The 25,682-nt window shown below is 45.1% G+C and overlaps 1 protein-coding gene and 1 pseudogene across 2 annotated transcripts in view; both read right to left on the bottom strand.

Annotated features, from left to right (window-relative positions):
• Positions 1-25,682, bottom strand: part of LOC148039814 (homoarginine-6-hydroxylase 2-ODD-233-like) — a 196,455-nt gene that overhangs the window by 148,605 nt on the left and 22,168 nt on the right. The gene's annotated exons all lie outside the window — the stretch shown is intronic.
• On the bottom strand, positions 18,023-22,515 carry LOC148039815 (uncharacterized; annotated as a pseudogene).

Genomic DNA, 25,682 nt, shown 5'->3' with positions numbered 1-25,682 from the left:
TAGCAAGTTCGTATAACCCTTTTGAGTCTTATGAATCAAAACCCTTCCTTATTTCTACTTTTGGTATGCAAGATCCGGATAATTTTTATATGTCACTTTTAATCGAGAAGGCTCTAGACGGAATATACATCTACAAGTATACTTGGAACTATATCCTCAGTTTCTTCTAAGCATAAAGTTAGTACTTCTCTTTCATACTTCCCTCCCATCCTACCCACATCTCTTGAATCTCTTTCTTTGGCATTCAACAATTTAGGCTTCCACTCAACTTCTATATCCAACATACTAGGAGTTGGGTCTTCCATCTTTGCTCCTAGTTTCTTCTATTTCTTACACCCCATGTCACCTATCCTTAGGTGAATGCCACCTTGAACCATAGTACATCTTTAGGGGAAATGCCACCCTTTAACCGTTAACCCCTTCTAAGAAGATGCAACAAAAAAGAAAAAGAAAAAGAAGCACAATTTTTTTTTTTAAGAATGTAGAAGAACAAGAAAAGCAGAAAATAGAGTGGCTAACCAGTGAATGTAATTTTTGGACAAGAAAATTATTTGGAATTACTTTTGTAAAAGAGAGTTGGTGGGCTTACTCCCATGCAAAATGTAAAATCCAAATGAGGCATAAGCTCAAGGAATTTCGGCCCAACGAGTTGAAAAACTGTTATAAAATATTAAATAGTATATGCAAGAGGAGAGAAGGCCAGTCTATGCTCATGCAATGAAAGGGTACTCAAGAAAGATGAGGCTACATATAAATCTAAAAAGTGAATGGATAAGCTCATTCTTGTGTTGTGAAATCTTGTGAGCTCTCTTCTTGCTTTTTATTTGCTTCTTGCTTGTATGAGAGAGGGAGAGATTGAGAGAGAGATTGAGTAGGAAAGTGTGAGGTAGAGTGAGGGACCGGTGTGGAAAAGCTCTTGCTTCCTTTTCTTCTTCTTCCTCTTCTTCTTCTTCTTTGTGGAGCTTGCACGGCAATTGAAGAAATTGAGGTGGAGCTCGCTTGAGATACATTTCAAGGATCGTAGAGCCATCGACAACCCTTTTGCGAATAGACTAAGGTAAATTGGTGAATTCACTACATTTGTTTGGAGAGTTTACAATGGTTATATGAGAGGAAGCCATAGTTGTGTTGCTTGAAATGCTTGAAACAATAAGTGTTCTATTAAGTCCGGCATGTGTGGCTTGTGAAAGTGATAACATTTTGGTTCCATTGCTAGGACACATGGAATCGAGCAACAAGGCACACTCTCTATGCTGAGCAATAGAATAGGAGTATGCACTCTGAAACGTCACACAAAGTAGCCTAGGATAAGCAAGTAAAGAGATGATTGACTCAACTTATGTGTGGGATCGTCATACGAATCATAGGTAGATTCGAGTCTTCATAGGAAGGTAAAATAGGAATGATTAAGATCCAAAAACTTTTTAAAAATCTTTTTAAAAAAATAAAACTCTCAAGTCTTTGCTCATCAATAGAAAACCAAAAGAAGGGGACTTGCAAGCAAGGGGCTTGAAAAAAATCTGTGGAACACCAAGTATAGTTCCCTTTGCTTTTCTTTGACTTCAAGTTTTGAGTTCTTGCATTCTGTGTTTGCGCATTTTGGGTTTTGTTTTTTGTAAAAGCTTGTGGAGTAGAAGAGCTATGGAAATAGAGGAAGACAAGCAAGGAGACCATGTTGAAAGCATGGCGGAGGAGAGCAAGGGAGATGGAAGAGGATCTAGTCACCATAAGTTATGAATCTACCCCAACCTCATCCATAGAAGGAGTTCACAGTACGGCCTTTATGGTTCATCTCCATTGACATTCTATGCTTAATTGACTCTGTGGTTGCTATCTCACCCTCCCTTCCATCCTCAATCTCATTTCTTTGAGAGCTTTCACTGGACCACAAAGGCAATTTTCTAATGGGCTGATTAGGCCTTGGTCTCTTCTTTGGCCATAGGGCCTTGTGGGTTTTGAATTGGTCATGCTCAATTGATAAAGGCTTATACTAGATACTTGGACCTACGAGATCATTGTGGCCTAGTCGTTGGCAAATCAGCTGAATAGGCCATACTAAGACCTTGCTAAGGCCTTTGAAGAATTGGCCATAAACGGACAAATAAACCATGCTAAGGTCAACTAGACTTTATTAAATTGTAAATTGGGTGCAAATCTTCCGAATAGGCCTTAGATCTTATAAAAGGTTGGACTGAATCAAGCTTATTATAGGCCTTAAATAGGCTGTCTAATAATGAGACTTGATGGAGGACGATTGATTTTTTTTAAGGTCGAATATGCATAAGAGTGCCGAATTGCTGCAAGGCGGGCCAAATTGATGAGTTGGACTGATTGTTGCAATGCCTTGAACTCATGGGGTATAGCCTTTGGTCAACATTAGTGAGCCTTGTGTTAATTCGGCCACCATTATCACAACCCATCAAACCATCGATTCGGCCACACAAAAGGTCTAATGAGGCTATCATAAGGCCTATCAAGGCCTTGTAAAATATTTTCTTTCCCCTTTTTTTCTTTTTAAAAAAAGTGCCAATAGTAGGGGCCACAGCCAATAGGCCATCCCCACACACAAACACACATACACACACTTGTACATACATACATACATACATACATACATATATATATATATATGTCTTCAGTTTTCATGCTTGGATGGGATGCTTTAGTAGAAATAGCATTATCCTTCATAGGGAGTGTAACAAAGAAATTGGCATAGTTTTCTTTAAACAAGGTTGGATCTTCAAAATAGAATTGAGCTACCTTCACTTTAAGTTGGGAGATATCTGTGATGTATTTGGCCAATTCTTTTTTGAACTAGATCTAGAGACGATTAGGCACTTTTTCTTCTGCTTGTATCATGAAAACAAAGCGAGTGATCTTTGAAAGAAGAGGAAGAGTGATTCCTTTGTTAGCATCGGTTAGATGGAGAACATATGTATAGAAAGTGAAGGGCACCATATATTTGAGTATATTAGTGCCAATAATAACTTAAGGTCTTTTGAATCTAAATCTGAATCATAAGAAGTATCCTTGGAGTGGCTGGCCTCAATATCAAAAGAGTGTGAGAGAGACCTTTTAGATTTGTGAACTTAATGAGCATTGAGTTTCTTTTGGCGATGAGGGAACTGATTGGCTATATGGTGAGAGCTTCTGCAAATAGCATTTCAATTTCTCCTTTTTCATGGAGTTAGTCATTTTATGAGTTGGCTTCTTCTTATGGTGAGAAGAATGGTGTTTATAATGGGCATAAGAACATGGACAAGAACAATGACTATATCTTGGGCAACCAAAATCTTTTTGAAATTTTAGTTCATACTTACAAATGGAATAGGAGATTTGCTAATGCAACTTGGCTGCCTTTAGTTGATTGAAAACATCCTTGATCACCTTTTCCATAATCTGACTAAGCTTCCCAAAACTGTCAAAGAAGTCAACCTTCTTTATTCATCTTGCTTTTGGCCAATGCACATAAAAGATGAAGGAATAAATTCACAAAATGCTCTTTAAGTGTGGCATCATGTGCCCCCTTTCATTCATACAACAGGTCTCTCACTTAAATTAGGTATTCTTTGTAACTTTTGAGATCACAGAGCTGACCCAAACCAGCCCCATAAAGCCAAGTCCATCCCAAGCCTATGGCCTTCTTATAAGAGGGAATCTCTCTTAGAATTAGCTGCCTACATGGCCACAAATACCACTAACAACATAGTTGCATATATTCGTTAGTTGGATAATACCTTCACTTTGTTTGTGTTGGGATAAAGGGCCATCGTGCCTTTTATATGTGCACAGGTGTGAACACACCCTTAGCACATTGTACTTTCATACATATATCTATCTAAAACCTAAAGTGGTACACTCGTCATTGTACCGAAAAACGTGTTCACTCTCTACTCTGCTCACTCGCACTCTCTCTGTCTCTCTCACTGCGCGTAATGACTGTCTACCTCTATCTCCGTGCCTAATTGATTCCTTCAAACTGGTATCAGAGCGTAAGGTGCTGAGCATGCTGAGCATAATTGTCAGTCAGGCTGACACAGTCGTGAGCTGCAGAAAGCGGAGAGGCCATGGAGAGTGTGCACTTGGCCCAGCGTGGAGTGACGGGCGACAACCAATCGAGCAGGTCTGCAGTATCGCAGTGTGGCGGAACGGTAGACGCGCTGCCTTGAGGTGGCAATGGGGCCACTCGTCATCGAGCGAACGTGGTGTGACGGAACCAGTGGGCAAGGACAGACCTGACGGGGCGCGCAACGCATGACGGAACCAGCGGGCAAGGACAGGCCTGACGAGGCGCGCGACTGTGACGGGACCAGCGAGTGAGCACGCGACGGGGAGGCCTGACGGGTCAACGGACCCGTCATTCGAAACATTTTTTTTCCAAAAAAAATCTTTTTCTCAAACTCCTTCCCCTAACCGAGGTTCGTGCGTGCAAGCACAAAACATCAAATTTGTGCAATTTTGGCCCAGAAAGTTGGGGCTTTGTCAAATTAAGCACTGTTCGTGAAAAATTGAGGCATCTGCGTCAGAATTGCAAACATTGTGCGCATTTGAATTGGGGATTTCGCCAAAATTGTTGAAATTTTGCTCATCTGAGTGAAATTTCTCAACATTTAGCCCAGAAATTTGGGGCTTTTCCCAGATTTTGGAAATTTGATGCAGGACAAGCAAATTTATCTCAGAAATCGCAGGAATTTGTGACATTTTGTCCCCGACATTTGGGGCTTTTCATGTACATGCACAAATTGGGCTGAAATTAACCCAAATTCTCGACATTGAGGCACATTGGACCCCGTGCAATTTGGGGCTTTTGCAATTTGGGCAAAACTTGTGCAGCATTTGGTCATTTTATGTACATGCAGGTTGAGTTCCGCACAATTTGGACATCAACACTAGGTGAAATTTGGGGGTTTTGCTGAAATTGCTTCATTAACCAAGTGGCTTACCCACACCCACAAGTGAGCACATCTATTTACCCTTGGATGGAAGTGATAGGTACCCCCCTCACTTCCCCCTAGACACTCATCTCCTAGTCTATCGGCCTCTCAAATGCAAGGATTTCCATCCTTTGCTTATGGTACGCCGTCACACACTCCATGGGTCAACTATCACTCCCATGTGGGGATATCCATTTTTTGCCCCATGTGTCCCTATCCCTACTCCATGGGCTACTCATGTTGTCACCAATGCCTATGCCTAGTCAGTCCCTTCCAACTTTTAAATCCATTGTAAATTCTTCACACATGCATGGTGGGTACTCTCGAATTGATTCCCATGTGTACTCCACTTTCCCATCTTACAACACTACCACTCCTATTGCCATGGCCAAGAATGCCTTCACGAATAAGACTTGTTTTAACAAGTCAAATTTCAACACTTAGTTGAAGTTCATGCAACAAGTGCTTGAATCTCACAATCTTTGAGACCTAGTCAGAACCTATGCCGGATCCTCACCTAGCTCACCTTGATCACATTTGTCAATGGAGACCTCGCAATGCCATTGCCAATGTTGAGCTAATGCAAGGGTTGCGTCCTAAGTTCCACTCTCAGTTATAGCATTTTTCGCTCGTCCCTATGCTTTGGAGTCGTCTCATTGACCACTATATGGTGCAAGATTGCACTCAATGTATCAATCTTGACTTAGAGCTTCAAGATTTTTTCATTAAGAAAGTTGATGATCTGAAAGTCAAGTTGACCGAATATAGATGTCGAGCTAAAAATGCATTAGCGTGACTTATAGAACCCCAAAACACGCTTAATTAATGAAGAAACCTTCTTATTTTAAAAAGAATCGTGATCCTAGAGAATAACTGTGTCCCACATGCAAAACCCTAATTTGGGTACCCCAAACTTTCTACAAGTAAGCATGCAGCCCACCACTCTCCCTTAATCTCGTTTCTCCAAGTTTCAGGAGCCATATCTCTGCTACCCACACCCCATTCGTGGAGGACATCATAGTCATAGCCTTCCATCGCAATCTACTATCACCTATTGCCTATTTCCAACCTTTGTACATGTCGCCTACCTCCTAGAGCTATCGCCAACCTCCTAGAGCTATCGCCAATATCAAGGAGTTTGTGTTTGCTACTACCAGGGCCAATCGCCGTCATCTACATCCAATTGCCATCAGTAGGAGCTATCACCATCATCATCCTACTTGCATTTACAATTGTTGGTTATCGCCCTGACTTTCTCTGTCCTCTACTTGCTGTATTTGCATCTAACTGTTGCCCAATTTTTCTCTCTCCTCAAGTACCTGCGTTTTTAGTCTTTCTCTCTCCTGCACTATCGTTTTCATCAAATCTAGCCTTCCTTGGCTATGTTTACTGGTGTTCGACACACGGAGGCTGCCTTGCTGCAATTCGGGATCCGTTCGGAGTATGACACATTCTACAGCTCATAACCTCTGGATTGATTCCAGTTATGAGTTCGAGGTTCAATATTCACTACATAGTGTGTTTGTTGCATGAGCATTGTATATTCAATATTTATTCACTTCATTATTCATTGTGTTCACTATCTTTGAGTTACCCTAAACCTAACCCTAACTGTGTTCTATGTTTATCAGTCCGTGCTTTGTCGTACGATTGGTTTTGTGTTTTCTGCATTGAGTGTTTCTTCACATGGTATTAGAGCTAGGTACTCCATGAGAAACCTTGGCCTTTGATCGCAAAGCTCATTTGCAAAAGCAAGAACAACAGAAGGGTCAAATGACTTTGAGCACGTTCACAACACCGCTCCAGTCTCCATAGCCAAACATGGATAGAAACAATCAAGAGTGGGCCTCTCAGCTTGCTACTGCCCGATTTGACATGGGCGAAGAACCATCGGACTATCATGAAGTCCACAAACCATATCAAATTTTTTCCGCTAAGTATGATCTCATCCCTATGTATAGGGCTTAACAAGAGGTTGAAGGTGAGCCTGAGTTTTCTCCTTTAGATTCAGTGCACAAAAGCAATGATCTTGTAGGACCTTTGGAGTCTCTACTACGGATTGATCATCCACAAGTGGAACCTAGCTCGAATTACACATCACTTCCACAATACTTTCTCCAATGCCAAGTACGAACCCTATTATTTTAGATTCTATGTCAACTAATACTGTATTTTCTATTGAATCACGGGATGCTCGTCACGAAGGGACTCTTCAAAACAAACTTTGGTTTGTGAAAAATGAGGAAGACAAGTATTTCTTTATGAACTCAAAACTAGGTAAGAAGCTAAAAGAAGAACTTGTAAGTATTCCGACTTTTCCTTTTCCTTCAAATGATTTTATTTCTCATGGTCAATTTGGAGTAGGTTTATCTTTATCTAATGCATTTAATGGACAAAAGGAACCAACCATGTTTCCCGCAACAACATCTATCATAAATCCATTTGGACTCCCACCATCCCTCCCTCATTCCATTGCACCTTCCTTTCCACTTCCATTAAGTGCACCGCATTATCCACCACACATACAGGGAGATTCTGCACATTTAGGCACAACCTTTACGACTTCTACATACCCGTTTTCGGATGGTATACCTGTGATGGAGACTCGACCTTCCACATACACACTTTCGAGTTCTCTCTCTAAGAGTGTATCCCAGACACACTTAAGTATGGATCGTTTAGTATCGCAATTTGCCTCTATGACATTACCTAGTGGACCATCAGGTTGTTCTGTTGTGTCCTAGCCAACATTTGGACAAGGCTATCATGTCCCAGCGCCTCCACCTACACCCACGGTATCATATAGACCTATATCCATTTCGATACCTCCGCAGTAATCGGCACTCATCAGACATCGACAGCCCGTTTTCACCTATCCACCATTACCCCCTCCTCATTATTCACCAACACTACCACCATCTTATCCTCCATCTTATCCTATCTATCCATCTTCACTGACACCTCATTGTTCTAGTTCCTCATCCGCTAAGCATGCTTTTAATGACAAGACTTGTTTCAATGGGTCAAACTACACCACTTGGTCGAATTTGATGAGGCATCTTTTAGACTCTCAGAACCTATGGGATTTAGTACAAGGGTTGGAACCCCAAACTAATCCTATACTTGTTCCATACAAGGTTGTCCGCTCATGGAAGGCTCATAAAGCCTCCGCTATTGTTGAGCTTATGTAGGGCTTATTGCTTTAGTTTCACTCTCAGCTTCAACATTTCGACTTAGCATCCGAGCATTGGGCACACTTGACTAACCACTATGCAACTCAGGATAGGACCTGTCGCATCAATTTGGGTTATGAGCTTCAAAACTTCAAAATCACGGACAAGGATGACTTAAAAGTCAAGCTAGCTGAGTATCGGTGTCTCCTTTCCGAGTTCTCAACCACTGGGACTCCCAAGTCCTCTAACGATTAAGTTTACCTGTTTCTTAATAAGCTGCCAAGAAAATATTTCCATTTTGTACAGCAGGTGATTTCACACCCTCAGATGCCCACATTTTATGAGTTTGTGTGCCAACTATTGCGTTATGCGCGGTTGTTCAATCAATTTCATAAAACATCCTCGACAAAAGATGTCAAAAAATAACAAGTACGCTCTCATACCATGTAAAAAATGAAATGTATGCTCTAATACCATGTCAAAATAAGCAACAATGCAAAGAGACAGTAGGGTTTGCAAGGACACAAAGTATGTATGGCAAACATTGAGAAAGAAAAGAAACTTAGAAACACAAGAAGAACATGGTGATGATCCACTAAATCATGCTATGAGAAGAAAAGCTGATACATCGAAGCCCAAGCTCAAAGATAACTACATTGTCTTGTCTGAATCAGGTGGCAGCACCTGTGGGAAATCTGCACAGTGAAAGGAGCGAAATGTAGTCCTCCGAGCAGTGAATTATCGAAGTAATCAAAGAAAGGTGAAAGACAAATGTCAAGGAAGTAAACCACACTCCTTTGATGCCGTGGGAGATGAAAAGGATGATCATCATTTGTCAAGGGAGCGAACCGCAATCCTCTGATGTCGCGGAGTAAGTCAAGATGCAAAACGCAAATGCCTATGCCCAAAATGCGTAAAACGCAAATTATAGAAAGCTAACACCTATGTAGAAAAGGTCACCAAGTGATGTGGACTGACGCCAGGCAATACAAAGGCCTCCAAATACCAAAACACAGATCTCAGCAAGTTGCCAAGTGTAAGGAGTTAACGCCAACTGATGGAGAGCCTCCAAATACAACAAATGCAAGAAAAAGAATAACGCTAGGAGCTAATGGAGACTACCGCCAAGTATGTGGTGAATCCTACAAGAAGCCAAACATAGATGGTAGGTTGACCTAAGATGACGCCAGGATGAGAGAGATGGTCACCATACTGGAGGAGAGAGATAGATGCCCACCGTGAACCAAATATCTACTTGAAGGGTGTAAGGGTAGTGAAGAGGCAGGCGAGAGAAGGAAAGAGTGTCGAAATGACGAAGTAAGAAGGGTGAAGAATGACTAAAGTGAATGGTGGGGTCGGTCAAGAATGAATGAAGTGACATAGGCATAAGTTGTCTAGGGTGGCGTACCATTGTGTGGGTGCCCACTAAAAAAGTAGCCAAAATGTGGACACCGGCTCTTTTTGGGGCTATCAGTGTGAAACCCTGAATGAAGTGTATGATCTGAAGAAGTGGTTTCTCAACAAACCCTCTCAGGCCCAAAAAGGGATGAAGAAAGAGGAACGAAGAGAGATACGATAAAGAAGAAGAGGATCCTAAAGATCCAAGATTTTCACCTGAAAGATAACCTATAGTAAGAAACGTTAGAGGGAATGAATTGTAGAACCTGACTCCACCTTGGGAGAGAAGCCACTAGCTTTGTAACTCCATGCTGGAAGGAATTCGAAGGTCTCGTCACCAACTCGTGGCTGAACCTCCAAGGCCCCGATCTAGGTGGTCTCTAAAAATCCTAGATCGAAGACAGCCATCCCCAAAGAGTAAATGGAGGGTGATAAACTTCAGGATGAGTAGGTGCCTCCCAAGAGGATGGAGATGCAAGGCTCCCTTTGAAAGCCAAAGAAGTAGAAGTCCCCCTTTAAGGGCAAAGAGAGTACATCCCCCTTTGAAGCCCCCTCTACGAGAGAGAGGGAATCTAAAAACTCATGGATCATGGACTCCAAATCATCTGATGACAAAGGAAGTGTTGTTGGTTGTGCCGAAGAAGGTATCTGGGGTATTGAAGATATCAAAGAACTCCTAAAGGTGGCCTCTCGAATCTGAGTAGTCTAGGGTGGTGAAAAGGGAGACTCAGATTGAGCCAAGGGTGGGCAACAATCACTGTCTCTCAGTGGAGTGGACTGCAGAGCCAAAGTAATAGAAGGGGTCGAACAATCACGATCTCTCGAAGAGCAAACTGCCCAAGGGGACAGTATTCCTCAATCGTTGTCTCTCGAGGAAGACTGCAAAACCACGGGTTGTTGAGATGGCATTCTTGAAACCCTAGAAGAAGTAGAAGCAACCTCCAAAGCGCATTGTGGCGGTCCCAAGGAGGTCGTGATACCAATCGATCCTTCTATGGCTCGAAAGAGCTTAGTGTGCATCGGATGTATCTCATTGCCTTGAGTATAAAAAGCTGAAAGCTGGTGCAAAATAAACTCTATGGCCCAAAGGGGAGGGGTGGCACAACGAGTGCCTAGGGTAGACGCATATACTCCAGTGGGGTGGGGAGCAAAGGTCCATGGCGGCAAGCATCGGGGCGGTTGTGGGGGGGGGAAAGAGGGGGTTCTAGTGATGCCAAAAGAGGAGCACTCAGTAGTCTATCCATCTGCCTAGGGAGAAGTCATAGCACCAAAGTATCAACCTGTAAAAGGGTGGGTGGCTGGGAGAGGAAGAGAAAGGTATCTCTATCTCCTGGTGATGTGGCAAAAATGAAGGGGAAAATCAGTACATGATGCGGAACCTGCAACCTATCTTTGCCTTCTCTGATAAACAGGGTCTTTAGCTCTTTGAGCTTCTATGCTCTGATACCATGTCAAAAGTAACATGTATGCTCTGATACCATGTCAAAATAAGCAACAATGCAAAGAGACAGTAGGTTTTGCGGGGAGTAACACAGAGTGTGTACCGCAAATATTGAGAAAGAAAAGAAACTCAGAAACACAAGAAGCACATAGTGATGTTGCATTGAATCATGCTATGAGAAAAAAAGCTGATACAGTGGAGCCGAAGCTCAAAAGATAATTGCATTGTCCTATCTGAATCAGGCAGCAACATCTATGAAAAATCTGCACAATGAAGGGAGTGAAAAGCAATTCTTTCGAGCAGTGGGCTATCGAAGTAATCACTGGAAGGTCCGCAATCCTCTGATATACCGTCAGAGATGAAAAGGATGATCACTAGCATCTATCGACCATGCAAACTAAGAAAACATTTTTGGGGGCTAGGTCTCAGCCATTCAGTCAATTTACAACTTGGGAGAGGGAGGAAGAGAGCTACTAATCCATTTTCTGATCAGAGAACAACAATTTGCTGCAAAAGACAGCCATTTGGGGACCTCAACAGGTAGGGGAAAATAGGGAGTCACCTTCCAAGGCCTGACAACAGCATTGTTGATCAGGTGATAGCATTTTGAAGGTGCCTAGCAATAGGGGACTACATGAAATGTAGGTTGGAGCAAACAACAGGTAGAATTTAGGATTTCCTCGCAAAGAAAATCAGATTTCTCTTGGCTTTCTCTCACCTTCTCCAACCCATTCTTAGGAGATCTCAGCATTTCTCAACCATTTTGAGCAGATCTCAGTCAAATTTGGTGGATAGCATAGAGATCTCTGCTATAAACCCTAATTTTTTGCAGAAATTAGGATTTGACAACTCGGGACCCGTGCCAATTAATAAAGGCATCATACACTGAATTCAGCACCTGAAATTTGTGTAATTGTCAAGGAGTTAAGATGCTAACCCATTCATTGTAATTTGGGGTAGCATTTGCCTAGTTTGTGGTTCCATTTGTACAAGCCTTGGGTGCAAAATCAAGGGGCAATTGGCCTGAATTGATTGCTAATTGTTACTACAGCAAAGAGGCTTTTTAAAACACCAAAGGAGATTGTGATCTCCACTTCTACTCATTTCATTTGCAATCAAGTTGAAGAAATACAAAAAGGGGCGCTAGTTTTGGGATCAACAAGGTGTCCAATGTTCGAGATTATTAAGGTAATTTGTGCATTTCAAGTTATATTAATTTGTTGATTCATATAGTTAAGTGCTTAATCAAGGGATTACCGCCCTTTCCAAGAAGAAAAATTGGTTTTAGCATAGTTCAATGCATCATCACTGTGTTCTTCTTCTTGTTTCTAAGTTTTTTTTCTCTTAGTGTTTGTTATACACACTTTGTGTTACTCCCCGCAAACCCTACTGTCTCTCTGCACTATCACTTATTTTTTACATGGTATCAAAACATACTTCCTATTTTGACAAGTAAAAAAAACGTTTTTAGGGGCAAGTGGAAATCTATTCCAACCATTGTGAGAGAGAAGAAGGCTATTAGAGAGCAAAGAGAGGTTGTTGATGTGATTTGGAGCCACCGGGGACCAGTCCTACAACATGTGACAGCTATTTGGAGCCCTCCAAGAGCAAGCGACAATAGCAATGTCTTTCTAGCACAAATGATAGCATTTAGGAGGCGACAGCTATTTTTTGCGTGGTCCTAAACTCTAGGTGACAGCTTGCATGGCTATTTGAGCAGAGCAACAACAGTTTTTCAGTGTTTCTCGCGATGAAATTCTGAAATTTCTCTCTCTATAGCATTCTCTCTCATCCTCCGGCCATCTCTCGAGTTATCTCAGTATTTTCCAGCAATTTGAGCCATGAAACGAAGATATTTCTATCAATCTCTATTGTAAACCCTAATTTATAGCAAAATTTAGGTTTTGGCAGCCGCCTCGAGATGCGTGCTTCAAATTGAGGGCCTAAGACTTGAAGAGACCAATCAGTCAATATCAGATTTGGGGCTGAATTTGTCTTTCAAAGAGTAGGGTAAAGGCCAATCCCCAAGCAAACCAAGGGATAAATTGGTTTGGAGGCTTGTTGGTTAGTTGTGACAACAAGAGGCACTTGGATTGGCAAAAGAGATCGGAGGATCTCAATTGTACTCCTTCCATTTGCAATATAAGATAAAGAAATACCGCAAGGGGTGCCTATTGTGGGGCCAATAGGGTGTCCAATGTCCAAGATTAAAGTGGTAAACTGTGCATTTTCAGTTTACATGAATTTTATGCTTGTTGTAATTAGTGCTTAATCAAGTTTTACCACCCTATCATACAGGAGAAAGACTGGTTGCATGGTTCCATCGTCGGGGTACCGCTCAATCCCTTGACTTGGTGGGCTTGAGGAACCTAATAAAAGGTCAGAAGCTTACCTTGCTGCTTGGATTCTTTTACCACAGCCTCCACCACATTGATGGTATTCCAAGTGCAAAGTTAGCATAGGAGGAACTCAACATGGAACGACTCTAAGCACTCAAAGGTGAAACTTCTAATGTAACTTTATAATTTGAATTTCAACCCAAAAGAAGATCTCACAAGTTACTTCAACAAATATAATGGCATTAAGCAACAACTGACTATTTTGAAAAGAACACTAGATGAAGATGAGGCCAAAGCTATTTTACTAGCATGCTGTGATATAGATGGTTATTACATTTTAGTTGAAAAATGATCTAATAAGGAAGATTTGAAGCTAAAAACATTGAGGCATCCTTATGCTCTAGTACTGAAATTGTATTCAGCCGAGCATTATAGCAAGAATGTCTTCAAATAGTGAGGTGGGATCAAGCAAGGATGATGCCTCTCGATCTGAAAATTCAAAAAGTGTTGGGAAAAAAGCAATGCCTGAGCTTGGACAAGACACATAGCATGAACAGCAAGCTAATAATGTTGGTTTACACCAAAATGTGGGTCCTTCTAGGCCTTTAGCGATTGATGATTAGCAAGAGGAAGAGAAATTTAATGACCATTTTAAATATCAACTAAGGATAACTGCTGAAATGTTTATGCAATTGGCAAATGATCCTCAATTCATGCACTTTTTCAACCCATTAAAGGAGTGTAGCAAAGGCAAGAAGAGGAAATTGTCTTCAAGAGCTTTGGGATAGCAAGATGCACCGAAGGAAGAGCCAATACAATAGCATGATGTTCCAAATGTGGGTAGTGAGCATCAACAAATGATGCCAATGGGGGAATTGATGTATATGCAAGGCCAGCTTAGAAGTGCCAATCCAATGCTTTTTAGACAGCAAGGCATGCATACAATGATGGAGCAGCCAAGGTACTTTTGGTGGTGGCACTAGTTCTTATGCCATGGAGAGTCAAAGACCGCATACGGGGATGTATGACACGACTCTATATCATATGTAGCAACCAATGTCTGGTGTGCAAGGCCCAATGTATCCATCCGACTATGGTTGGTAATATGTATAACCCCATGCATAACAATGTTGACATGATGCTCAGGCACAATGGCAAGTTTGGCAATGCATATTATTATGAAGCCCACTGTGTTTGGGACTCATGGTATTAATGTTGGTCATGCAAATGCTCCGTATAGTGTTGGTCAAAAGAAAAAATGCAGTAGTAATGCATATAATGTATGGGAAAATTATCTTGGTATGGTTGATAGTATATAAATTCCCATGCAAAGTCACATTGCAATGGTCTAAAGTATGCAAAACGAGAGTGTTTTCTTATGCATGTGGTACTCCTAGCATGTCAAGTATACATGAGGGACTAGTCAACTAGATGCAATGTCGCAAATTAGTTAAGTTAAAATTGCAACAATGTGAATGTATAAAGCATCATAATGCTTAAGAGGAAGAAAGGCCTACAACCTAGTGGAGGTTTCAAGGCAAGCAAAGTTAGAGGTAAAGTTTCCATATGCTTCGTGGTGAAGCTTCAGCATTAGTTCACCAATTGATACAAAGTGAATGGAAGAGGATGACTTGGTAGACCATCCTCAGTTATTGCAACTTTACTGATATGCCTTTCAATTAGACCCGAGCTCGGCCTAGGTTCGGTGGAGTAGGGTCCCAAAGCATTGCTTGATACTCAAGGGGGAGGTAGCACTTCCACTCCGCCAGTTGTGGACAACTCTCATATATAGTGGATCTCGGATATATTTAGCATGTATCCAAGATACTGTGCTGACAGTATGTCTGCCATGGGATCACTACTCAGTGTTCTAATCACTCTGAGATGTATGTAGATGAGTATGGTTGTTACCGCAGCTCTGAGACTATTTTTGCATCAGTTTGGGATCCGTTTATGATCAGTTGGGCATTATATTTTGCCTCAATTTTAAGATCAATTTTTTATCATTTCGGTTTAATTTTTTGTCACTTTGAGAACCATTTATGATCACTTTTGTTAAGACAGAGAGCACGAGGATCAAGATACGCAATGCTTTCTCACAACAAAGAGACAGAGAGGGAGGGAGAGTACAAAGTAGAGAGGAGAGTGAGTACGAGGTTCTTGGGTACAATGACGAGTGTACCTCTTTAGGTTTTTAGATAGATATATATATGAAAGTACAAATATGCTAAGGGGTGTGTTTACACCCATATACATATAAAAGGCACGATGGCCCTTTATTCCCAACAACCTCCCACCTAAAGGCAATGTGTCTTAAGGGGAGAAAAGAATCAGCTAAGTCTACGTATGTTCAAAGCTGAAATACATATATCTATCCAACTCCCATCATTTGTCGGCAATGAGCAAACTGCTCTGCTGGTCTCCATTAGCTCACCACAAAGCATATGGAAACTTTACCTCTAACTTTGCTTGCCTCGAAACCTCCACTAGGTTGTAGGCGTTTCTTCCTCTTAGAAATTATGATGCTTTATACTTTCACATTGTCACAATTTTAACTTAACTAATTTGCAGACTGAAATGCTAAGATAACAAGCTGAAAATGGAAATTTGCAGGAACAACCAGCAAACAATGATCATTGGGTTAGGAGATCATCTAGGGCTACCGGACAACCTGATAGATTCATTCCTGGTGCAAACAATGTGGTTGATTATGTCATATTGACAGGCTGTGGTGAACCGTCTTGCTTCAAGAAAGCAATCAACAGACATGACAGCAAGAAATGGTATAAAGCCATGTTGTCAGAGATGGAATCTCTTGAGAAAAATGGCACTTGGGACTTGGTACAGTTGCCTAAAGGGCAGAAAACCCTTCCATGCAAATGGGTTTACAAGATGAAGGTCACTTCTGGTTCCTCGCCAAAGTACAAAGCAAGATTGGTTGCGAAGGGGTACAAGCAAGAACATGGAGTTGACTTTGATGAGATCTTCTCTCCTGTAGTCAAGATGACTACATTGAGAACCATTTTGGGCTTGGTTGCAACTAAAGATATGGAGCTCATACAAATGGATCTAAAGACTGCATTCTTACATGGTGATCTGTATGAAGACATATATATGCAGCAGCTTGAAGGGTTTGTGTAACAAGGGAAAGAGAAGATGGTATATAAACTCAAAAGGAGTTTGTATGGGCTTAAACAAGCACCAAGAGAATGGTATCACAAGTTTGATACATTTATGTAGTCTCAAGGTTTTCATAGAAGTCAAGTGGATCACTGCTTATACACCAAGAAGGCCGCAGATGGCAGCCTGATTATCTTGGTTCTGTATGTTGATGACATGCTGATTGTTGGCAGGGATACTCATGCCTTGGACTGACTGAAGCAAAGTCTTCATGGCAGCTTTGACATGAAGGATCTTGGTGATGCAAATCACATTCTTGGCATGCGAATACTCCGAGATAGGTCAAAAGGATTACTCTATCTATCTCAATAAGAGTATATCTCCAAGGTTTTGTAGCATTTCAATATGGAGGGGGGGAAAACAATTGGGATTCCATTGTCTCCATATGTGAAACACAGTGTTTACTTTCACAGGAGCAGTCTCTCGAATCTCCAAGCTACAAAAGTGTGTTGTGTTGTCTACTACTTACAAAGGTAGAGTATGTGGCTGCCACTAAGGCATGAAAGAAGGCTTTATGGCTTTCATATCTGGTGGGTGAGCTTGGCATCACAGAGTTACCTGTTCTCCATTGTGATAGTCAGAGTGCTATCATGCTAGCACAAAATCCTGTATTTTTTGGAAAGACAAAGCACATACAAGTGAAGTACCACTTCATTAGAGATGTACTTAACAGCAAGAGCATTGAGCTTGTCAAAGTGCATACAGATGATAACCCTACAGACCTTCTCATGAAGGGCCTTCCAGTAGAGCGGTTTGCTCATTGCCGACAAATGATGGGAGTTGGATAGATATATGTATTTCAGCTTTGAACATACGTAGACTTAGCTGATTCTTTTCTCCCCTTAAGGCACATTGCCTTCAAGTGGAAGGTTGTTGGGAATAAAGAGCCATCGTGCCTTTTATATGTGCATGGGTGTAAACACACCCTTAGCATATTTGTACTTTCATATATATATCTATCTAAAAACCTAAAGAGGTACACTCGTCATTGTACCTACAACTCGTGTTCACTCTCACCTCAACTCTGCACTCTCTCTCTCTTTGTTGTTAGCAAGCATTGTGTGTCTCGATCCTCGCGCCACGTTTGAGCTCAATACAATTGGGGGTCAACCTTGGAACACCAATACCCTAATTTCTCCTAGAGGAACAATTCTATCTTCCCATTCCAAGCACGAGGAGCCTACTTAAGGCCATAGAGAGCCTTCCACAATTGTATACCTTACCATCAGATGAATTGAAGCCTGGAGGCTACTCAAAACATAGATCTCCTCCTTCAAGTCCCCATTCAGGAAGGCTGACTTCACATCTAGTTGATAGACCGGCCATCTCCTATGGCTAGCCAAGGCAAGAATGACACAAATAGTAACCATCTAAGCTATAGGGGCAAAAGTATCATGGAAATCAATACCTGAGCGTTGTGCAAAACCTTTAGCAACAAGGCAGGCCTTATGCTTGTCCAATGTGCCATCACCGCGGTACTTGGTCTTGAAGACCCATTTGACTCTAATGATCTTCTTATAAGGAGACTTTGGCACAAGATACCAATTGTCATTCCTCTCAATCAACTCCAGCTCCTGCTCCATCACTTTCCGCCAATGATCGTGATGTAAAGCCTCCTTCACGGAAGTAGGCTCCCAATCCTGCATGACACAAGTTATCAAACAGTGATTAGTGTAAACAAGCTCAGTGTGGTGTGCTTGGTTCCTCCCAAAACGTCGTGGGCCATCACGTGGCTACTACTCCTCAAGGACCCCCTCAATCCCTACATCATGAAGAGTGTCACAAGCCCAACGAGGAGGAGACCGGATCTCACCTCATTGCTCTCCAGCTGCTGAAGTTTTGGGAAGGTCCACCGACGGCGGGGGAGCAATCGGTGAATCTGATGGCTGAGGACTAAGCTCCTCATCCAAAGAAAGAGTCCTCAAGAGGAATAAGCTCCAGAGGAACAATCGCTAGTGCCCAACTGTCACCGAGATCTCCAAGAACAGGGTGTTCCTCACCCCCCTCTGAGTCTGAAACTTCCACGAACCGAACATCACAGCTCGTGTAAACATCCCGCTCAACAGGATCATACAATCGATAGCCTTGGAACTGCAAGCTATAGCCCACAAACACCTATCATTTGGAAGCCGCTTCAAATTTATCACGCTGTGTCTAATAAGGCCATGTCATCCTGCTGTAATCATCCACAATTAGCATGAAATACAAGCTCCCTCGAAGGGACTCCATCCTCATCGGTCCACAAAGATCGGTAGAAACAAACTCCAAGGGTATTGAAGACTGCCCCGAAGCTTTGTTGGAAACAACATCACAAGTCTGCTTCCATGGATGCAAGATACACAAGGCTACTGGCTCACCACAATATCCGGTAAACCTCGAACAAGCTGTCCCTTGGAGGCCTTCCGAAGGTAATCATAATTGGGGTGGCCAAACCAAGCATGCCAAAGCTCGGATTGAGTTTGTGAGGTAAAAAGAAGAGAAGTCAAGGTAGAAGTGTCAAAGTGAAGCAATGAGGAAGCAAATGACCGTGACAGAGTGAACAAAGAATGAAGAGAGAAGAAAGAAAGAAAGAAAGTTATATTAACGTCTACAACAGGCCAAGTTGGCCTATGAGACCAAAATGTTGCATACAAATGTCTGGGAGATTTCAAAAGTCCCAGTGAAGCTAACGTTTATGCTATGTTGAACTAAATTGAGTAGGTACAAAATGATATCTGGACTAGATACAATCTAGAGGTACTCCCAGTGCGGTGTGGAACTGCTCCTGGGATGTTCATCCTAAGATGTCCCGCATGGGTCGGTCTAGCATGGAGAGGCTAAAGCGGCGGGGCAGGGCCCTCCGATGGTGGCGTAGTATCCCTTGTATCTTCGACCAGTGTCTTCTGCGGGGACAGGGGCCAGCGGGGCATGGGCGCCGGGCTTTACCTCTCGCTGTGGCTATTTCTAAGGTGGTCCTCGGGGGTCGGGAGGCCGGTTGGGCTGGTGGGGGCTCGGTGGTGGGGAGGGTAGTTGGTATTTGGTAGAAGTCGTTGAGTGTGCGTTGGTTGGTGGCTCCTTGTCTTTGCTCCGTGGTTCGTAGGAGGTGGTCTCTGTGGCGTCGCATTTCCAGTAGAAAGAGCCCCAGGCATCTCTGGTCTTTGAATTCCATCACCTTGGAGAGTGGTCCGAATCCTTCGCTGAATAGGCAGTCGAAGCGTCCCCGGATTTCGTAGTACACTGGGCATCTACAGATATAGTGTTCCTCTGTCTCTGGCTCGAGATGGCAGAGCTGACACATTCTGTCTTCTGGGGGGAGGGGGTCGTCCTCGTATCTGCCCGTTTCAACCCGTAGTTGGTGTGAGGACGTGCGGATCTGTCCGATGGCACTTCTGACCCAGTGAGACAAGTGTGTGTCCATGTAGCTTGGGCGGGTGATGAAGCAGTCCGGGGAGATATACAGGAAGTGTTCTCGGTAGAAAGCCTTCTTGGTTCCTAGTTCCGACGTGGGGGTCACCCATGTCCTGGCGGTGTCTGTCTGGATGATATCCATTCTGGTGATGCGATTCACCTCCTCTCGGCTGAGCTCCAGGTGTGGGCAGTCTAGGCTGTATTGTAGTGGGGAAAGGTGGTCCATGTGCAGGCCATGGAGCCGTAGCCAGGTCTCTGTTCGGGCATACCAGCACTCAGTGTCCCCTTGTGTTGCTAGCTGTTTGGATGACTTCAGGGCGAGTCTGGGGTACCGGTGCCGGGGCAGGTCCCATATTCGGCGCAAGAAGGTCACGGTCTGGAAGAGGGCCTCAACCACGAGGGGCAGTGCCCCCAGCTCTGCGCGGATGATCTCGTGTGGTACGGAGGGCTTGCTTCGGATCATCCGTGAGATCATAAGTATTAAGGGTCTCTCCATCTGCTCCCATCCCTCATAGGTGGCCTCCTCCTTAGGCAGTGGCTGATCCTGTGGGGCCCTCCGCGTGTGGTAGAGATTGGATCCCCATATGGGAGCCCCGTACAGGAGGGCTGGTGTGACTAAGGTGTCAAAAAGCCAAGAGCTTTGTCCGAGGTTCCTGGAACTGTATGCGGGCACATTGGTTCTCCATTGACCCGAGGGCTGCATAGCCTCGGGTTAGTCTATCTTCCGCAGCTTTTCTCAGGGTAAATCTCGGTCCAGAGAATGTAATCCCCAGATAGACGTATCTTTGGACCACGTCCACGGTTTCTCCGCCGTATGTGAAGGGGGGTACCAACCGTCGCAGCCATTGGGTTGACGTGTTGAACACCATGACCTTGGTTTTCCCCAGGTTCACAGTTAGGTCTTTGTCTTGGCAGAAGGCCTGTAGTGCGTCCAGTTGGCGCTATAGCCCTTCGAGTGTGCTGGAGATGAGGACTATGTCGTCCGCATATAGTAAGATAGGTATCAGTGTCCCTCCCAGGCTCGATCCCTCCTCGCCCAATCTATCTATGTACTCTGAGATCTCGTCAATGTAGAGGCCAAATAGGGTGGGTGAGACTGGGCATCCCTGCTTCACTCCGATGGTGCTGGTGATCTCCTTTGACAGCCCTCCCTGTGCCCGAACTCGGCCCGTTACCGATTCGTATAGTGCCAGTATCCCCCATCGCATTTCAGTTGGTACTTCCAGTTCCTGTAGTCTCTGCGTGAGCCTCGCTCGTGGGACTGTGTCAAAGGCCTTGCGGAAGTCCACGAAGCAGCAGTACACCCGTCTTCCATGTGCTCTGCCCTCCTCTATGATGGCTCTCAGTGTGAGGATATGGTCAAGGGTGCAGAACCCCCTCCTAAACCCTGCTTGTCTTGCTGCCCGATGTTGGTGTTGCTCTGCCCACTTGCTCAGCTCATGGTCCAGTATGGATCCATAGAGCTTGGCTAGTACATGGCCAACCATGACTGTTCAGTAGTTCATGGGAACCATGGGGTCTCCGGCCTTCAGGATAGGTATTATGGTGTTGGCTGACCAACTGGTTGGGAAGCCTTCGCATAGGGCTCTGTTGAACATGTGTGCTAGGAGAGGTGCCAGTATGTCTCTAGCATGGGTCAAATGCTCTGCTACCAAGCCTTCGTGGTCTTGGGCACGGCCATTTTGGAGTCTATCAATGGCGTCCCGAACCCGCCCCGTGCTGAAGAATGTGGATGATCCGGGTCTGCTCCCTGGGGGCCGGGGTAGCTGGGGCTGCTTGGGTACTTGGTATAGTGAGGTTGCATATGCGTTCCAAGTGTCTGGGGAGGTGATGGGCGTCTGGGCTCAGGGTTCCTGAAACGCCTTCCATGCCTCTTTGCTGTCCTGTCCTAAGAATAACTGGTAGAATTCGTGTTCCACTTTGGAGAGGTAGGCTCGTTTCTTCCGTCGCACTAGGCGACGGAAGATCAAGCGTGCCTGTTTATGCGTGTGTACTCCCCGTGCTTCGTCCTGTTGAAGACGGAGCCGGGTTTCCCTGTACTCTGCGTCGTACCAGCTATTCTGTGGGACATTCTTGTTCGGAGGGGTGGGGTGGGGGGAGGGGGATGTGTGGGGGAAGTATTCGGCAGCCGAGGTGTGTAGTGTGCCCGCCAGCTATGCTGTGACCTCCTCCAAGGGTGCGTGGGGGTTCATTTCTTGCAGGCTCCAATAGAGATGGTCAGAGTATGCGCTCGCAGTTAGCCTGGTAAAGTGGTACCTGGGGAATCTTGGGGGATTGCTTGCTGGGGGGGTTAGGTCATACCTGCAGGTTATGTCAAATTGCAGGTATGCATGGTCAGCAGCCACTGCGAGTGGGCGAGGTGATATTTTAAAGGACTGGACGTCGGGGATAAGTGATAGAGGGCCGAGGATATAGTCCACTGTGCTTGCTCCCAGTTTCTGTGTGGGTGCTCCATGTGCCCCCCGTCCGATGCAATTGGCCGCGTGCTTGTGTGGGAAGCATGTGAGGGCATCCGACCCGGGCCATCTGTCGAGACCGTTGAGGATGGCCAGTCCGTGTACCCCCCCTAACGCCAGTAGGTGTTCACCATATTCGGTGCATTCAGCTGTGTCCTGTGATGCCCGATTGAGTCCTATCTCCTCCGGTGCGATCTCTTTGTACATGTGGTCTTCGCTCTCGAAGAAGGGGGTCTGCCTTTGTGCTATGCTATGCGTTGAAGTCTCCAGCCAACATGACATCCCCCAAGCTGGAGTAGTGCATGATATCTTCGTACAGTGGTAGGTATGGTGACTCGCCCTTCGGTGGTGCGTATGGGGAGTGTGCTGGTGGGAAATAGCACACCGCCATATATATGTCTCGAGGGTGATCTGTGTGTATCCGGATCCACATGAACCGGGCTTCCTCATCTTTCCGCATGACTTGCACCATGGGCTGTAGCTCCTCCCTGTACAACACAGCCACCCCTCCGGACCCTCGGGTCCCTCCTTTTGTTCGGGCTCTATGGCAGCATGCCGTCTCCCATCTATATCCCCTCACTTCTGGTAAGTAGGTGCCTGGGCTTTTGGTGGGTTTCTGTGTAGAGGATGATGTCCTTGCCGGTGAAGGTCTCCTGGAATAATCTTGCATCTGTTTTCATAGCTCCGTTGCAATTCCACACTGCAAAACTCAAGTGGGTCTCATAGGCCGCGCCCCGTCATTGGTGCTTATCTGTGATGATGACCCGACCATCTCTATATACTGCCCATTTTCCCGCTTTGCGAGCCTCTAGGATCTGTGGCATGCATTCTTTACGGTGTGCCACCTGTGCGGGTGTGAGGTCATCCTCCAGGTAGACTTTTTCCCCTTTTAGAGCTGTCCCTTAGAGAGGAAGGCTCGTCTGGATTCTAAGTTGGCAAATTTGAGGATAAGAGGCCTTCCCTTGGCGAGGTCTTTCCCTACACGCCATGCATTCTCCACTATTTGAGGGTCCTCTACTCCCAGCTTTTCACATATCTGCTTGGCATCTGCCAGGGGGCTATCCCCTTCCTTCCATCTGACCACCCGGATGTGGAGCGCTCTAAGCTTTCTCCTTTTCTCCTCCTCCAGCGCTGCATTCACAAACTCCTCCTTCTTTGTTGGTGACTTCTTGGCTACCTCAATCCATTTGGAGTTCTCAGCCACTTCAGCTTGTGCTTGTTTCACTATATTCGCCCATGTGTTGAGCTCCTTTGTTACTTGTGTCTTCAGCTCGTTGATCTCAGATTGCACCTTGGTGGGCGTTGTTTCGGTGATTTCTCCTTCCTCCTTCTTGAGTAGGTCCAGCTGGTTTCTATATTCATCGAGGTCGTGCCTCAGTTCTTCGATCCCCCTGTTTCTCTCCTGGAGGGATGTTTCAATAACCACCTTCCAGGAGGTGAAGTGTGATGTGATCTCGGAGTAGATTTCGTTCTTCCATTCTTGCACTTTCGTGCTTATTTCCTCCTTGATTTGGTGTGCAGTTTCCGCGCACATTGCTGCCATGATTTCCTTGATGTTGCTGATGTCTTGGTCATGTGCCTTGCATACATCTCGGAGGGCCTCCATGTCTTTCCTTGTGTGGTAGTCTGTCACCTTGTCAATGCTACTCCAAATCGCTGAGTATTTCTCATTCTTCTCCCCCCTTGTGCGGCTGCTTGGTGACGGGGATGTCTTGTTCGAGCCCATCCCTTCCTCACAGTTCCAGGGCTTGCTCAGGGGATGTGGGCATCCGGCCTCATTGTGGTTGCGGATGCGTGATGGGCGGTGGTGGGAGGTGGCGGAAAAGTCGGGTATGGGCAAGGCTAGTGGCGGTGGGGTGATATGGGTGCCGAGGCCGGGGCCTGAGGGAGGCCTGTAGCGGGGGGAGGGGGGAAGAGATGGCGACTGCTCCTGTCGAAGGAGCAGGGAAGGCTATGGCAGGGGCGGGCTGGCGTGTGTGGTCCGGCGACTCGGACGGTATGGTCCGGTCGTCGACTTGGGCGAGGCGCATGGTCACGTGGAGAGGGGGCGTCCAATTGTGCGACTCGGACGAGGGACCGGTGTTCGAGTCGGATGAGGGCGGAGACTCGAACGAGCGACGTCCGATTGTGGAGACTCGGACAATTTAGTCCATGTGGCAGTGTCCGAGTCGGACGAGAGGGCGTCCGATTTTCAGCGGACTCGGACGAGGAGTGTTGGGGATTTTGGGGATTCGGAAGAGAGGTTTGGGGACTCGGACGGAGCGTGGCGTGATGTCGGGAGCAGGTGAGTAGTGCGATGGCGGGAGCGGGAGCGGGATGAGCCGTGGCGGGGGCAGGTCGGTGGCGGGAGGGCCTGAGCAAGTCGGTGGCGAGAGCAAGTCGATGAGAGAGAGAGAGAGAGAGAGAGAGAGAGAGAGAGAGAGAGAGAGAGAGAGAGAGAAAGAGATAGTGAAACGCAGAAAATCTACAATGAAGAATGTTGTATAAGGATGCAGAATTATACACGCGTGTAGAGAGAATAACTGCCTATGTCTGCACCTTGGAGATCTCGATCTCCGTTAGTCCCGAAAGCAATCTTTGCGGTTTGTAGCCTGAAATTTGTGAGACAATTGACTGAGGCTATTGAATACAAAGCCTATTTATAGGCTGAAAATAATGGCCAGAAAACCCAGGTCGGCTGCAATTAATGCAGCCGACTGCTGCACACTTGTCCTAGTGCTGCCACGTGGCAGCTGGCTGACTGCCTGCCACGTGGCGCCTACCTGCATGGCCCTTCTTGTCTAGGTGATGACTCTAACACCCCCTCTTAGATCTTGGGCAAGGCAGCAGACGAAGGGATCTGGAATGTCGGTGAAGTAGAGCTTGGGGAAGTGCCTTCTTAAACAAATCTACAAGGTTGTCTTCGGTCTTACAGTATTCCACATCGATGGTCTCATCTAGAAGCTTCTCCCGGATGATATGGTACTGGATCTCTATGTGCTTCATCCGCGCATGGAATACGGGATTCCGTGCCAAGGCCAAGTCTGGGGGCAGCCAACCTTCTCCAACAATCGCCAAAGCCACACAGTCTCACATATGGTAGAAGACACAGCCTGATACTCCACCTCAGTCAAAGATAGGGCTAGCGTGGGCTACTTCTTGCTACTCCAAGAGATAGCACCAACACCCAAGGTAAAACAATAACCTGTAGTAGACCACCTTTGGTCCACATCGCCAGCCCAATCCGAATCACTCCAACATGCAAGAACAAGATCGGAAGCACTTGTACCTACTGGATAGGAAATCCCTAGGTCAGAGGTCCCCCTCAGAAACCGTAGTATCCTCTGAGTAGCCTGCCAATGCGCCTATTGAGGTGCACTCATGAACCCAAAAAC

This window comes from Lygodium microphyllum, chromosome 2 (genome assembly GCF_053477565.2).
Source record: "Lygodium microphyllum isolate KBCC chromosome 2, Lygodium_microphyllum_v1.1.10, whole genome shotgun sequence".
Lineage (NCBI taxonomy): Eukaryota > Viridiplantae > Streptophyta > Polypodiopsida > Schizaeales > Lygodiaceae > Lygodium > Lygodium microphyllum.
The sequence above is the reverse complement of the archived record's forward strand: the minus strand, read 5'-3'. Positions and strand labels throughout refer to the sequence as shown.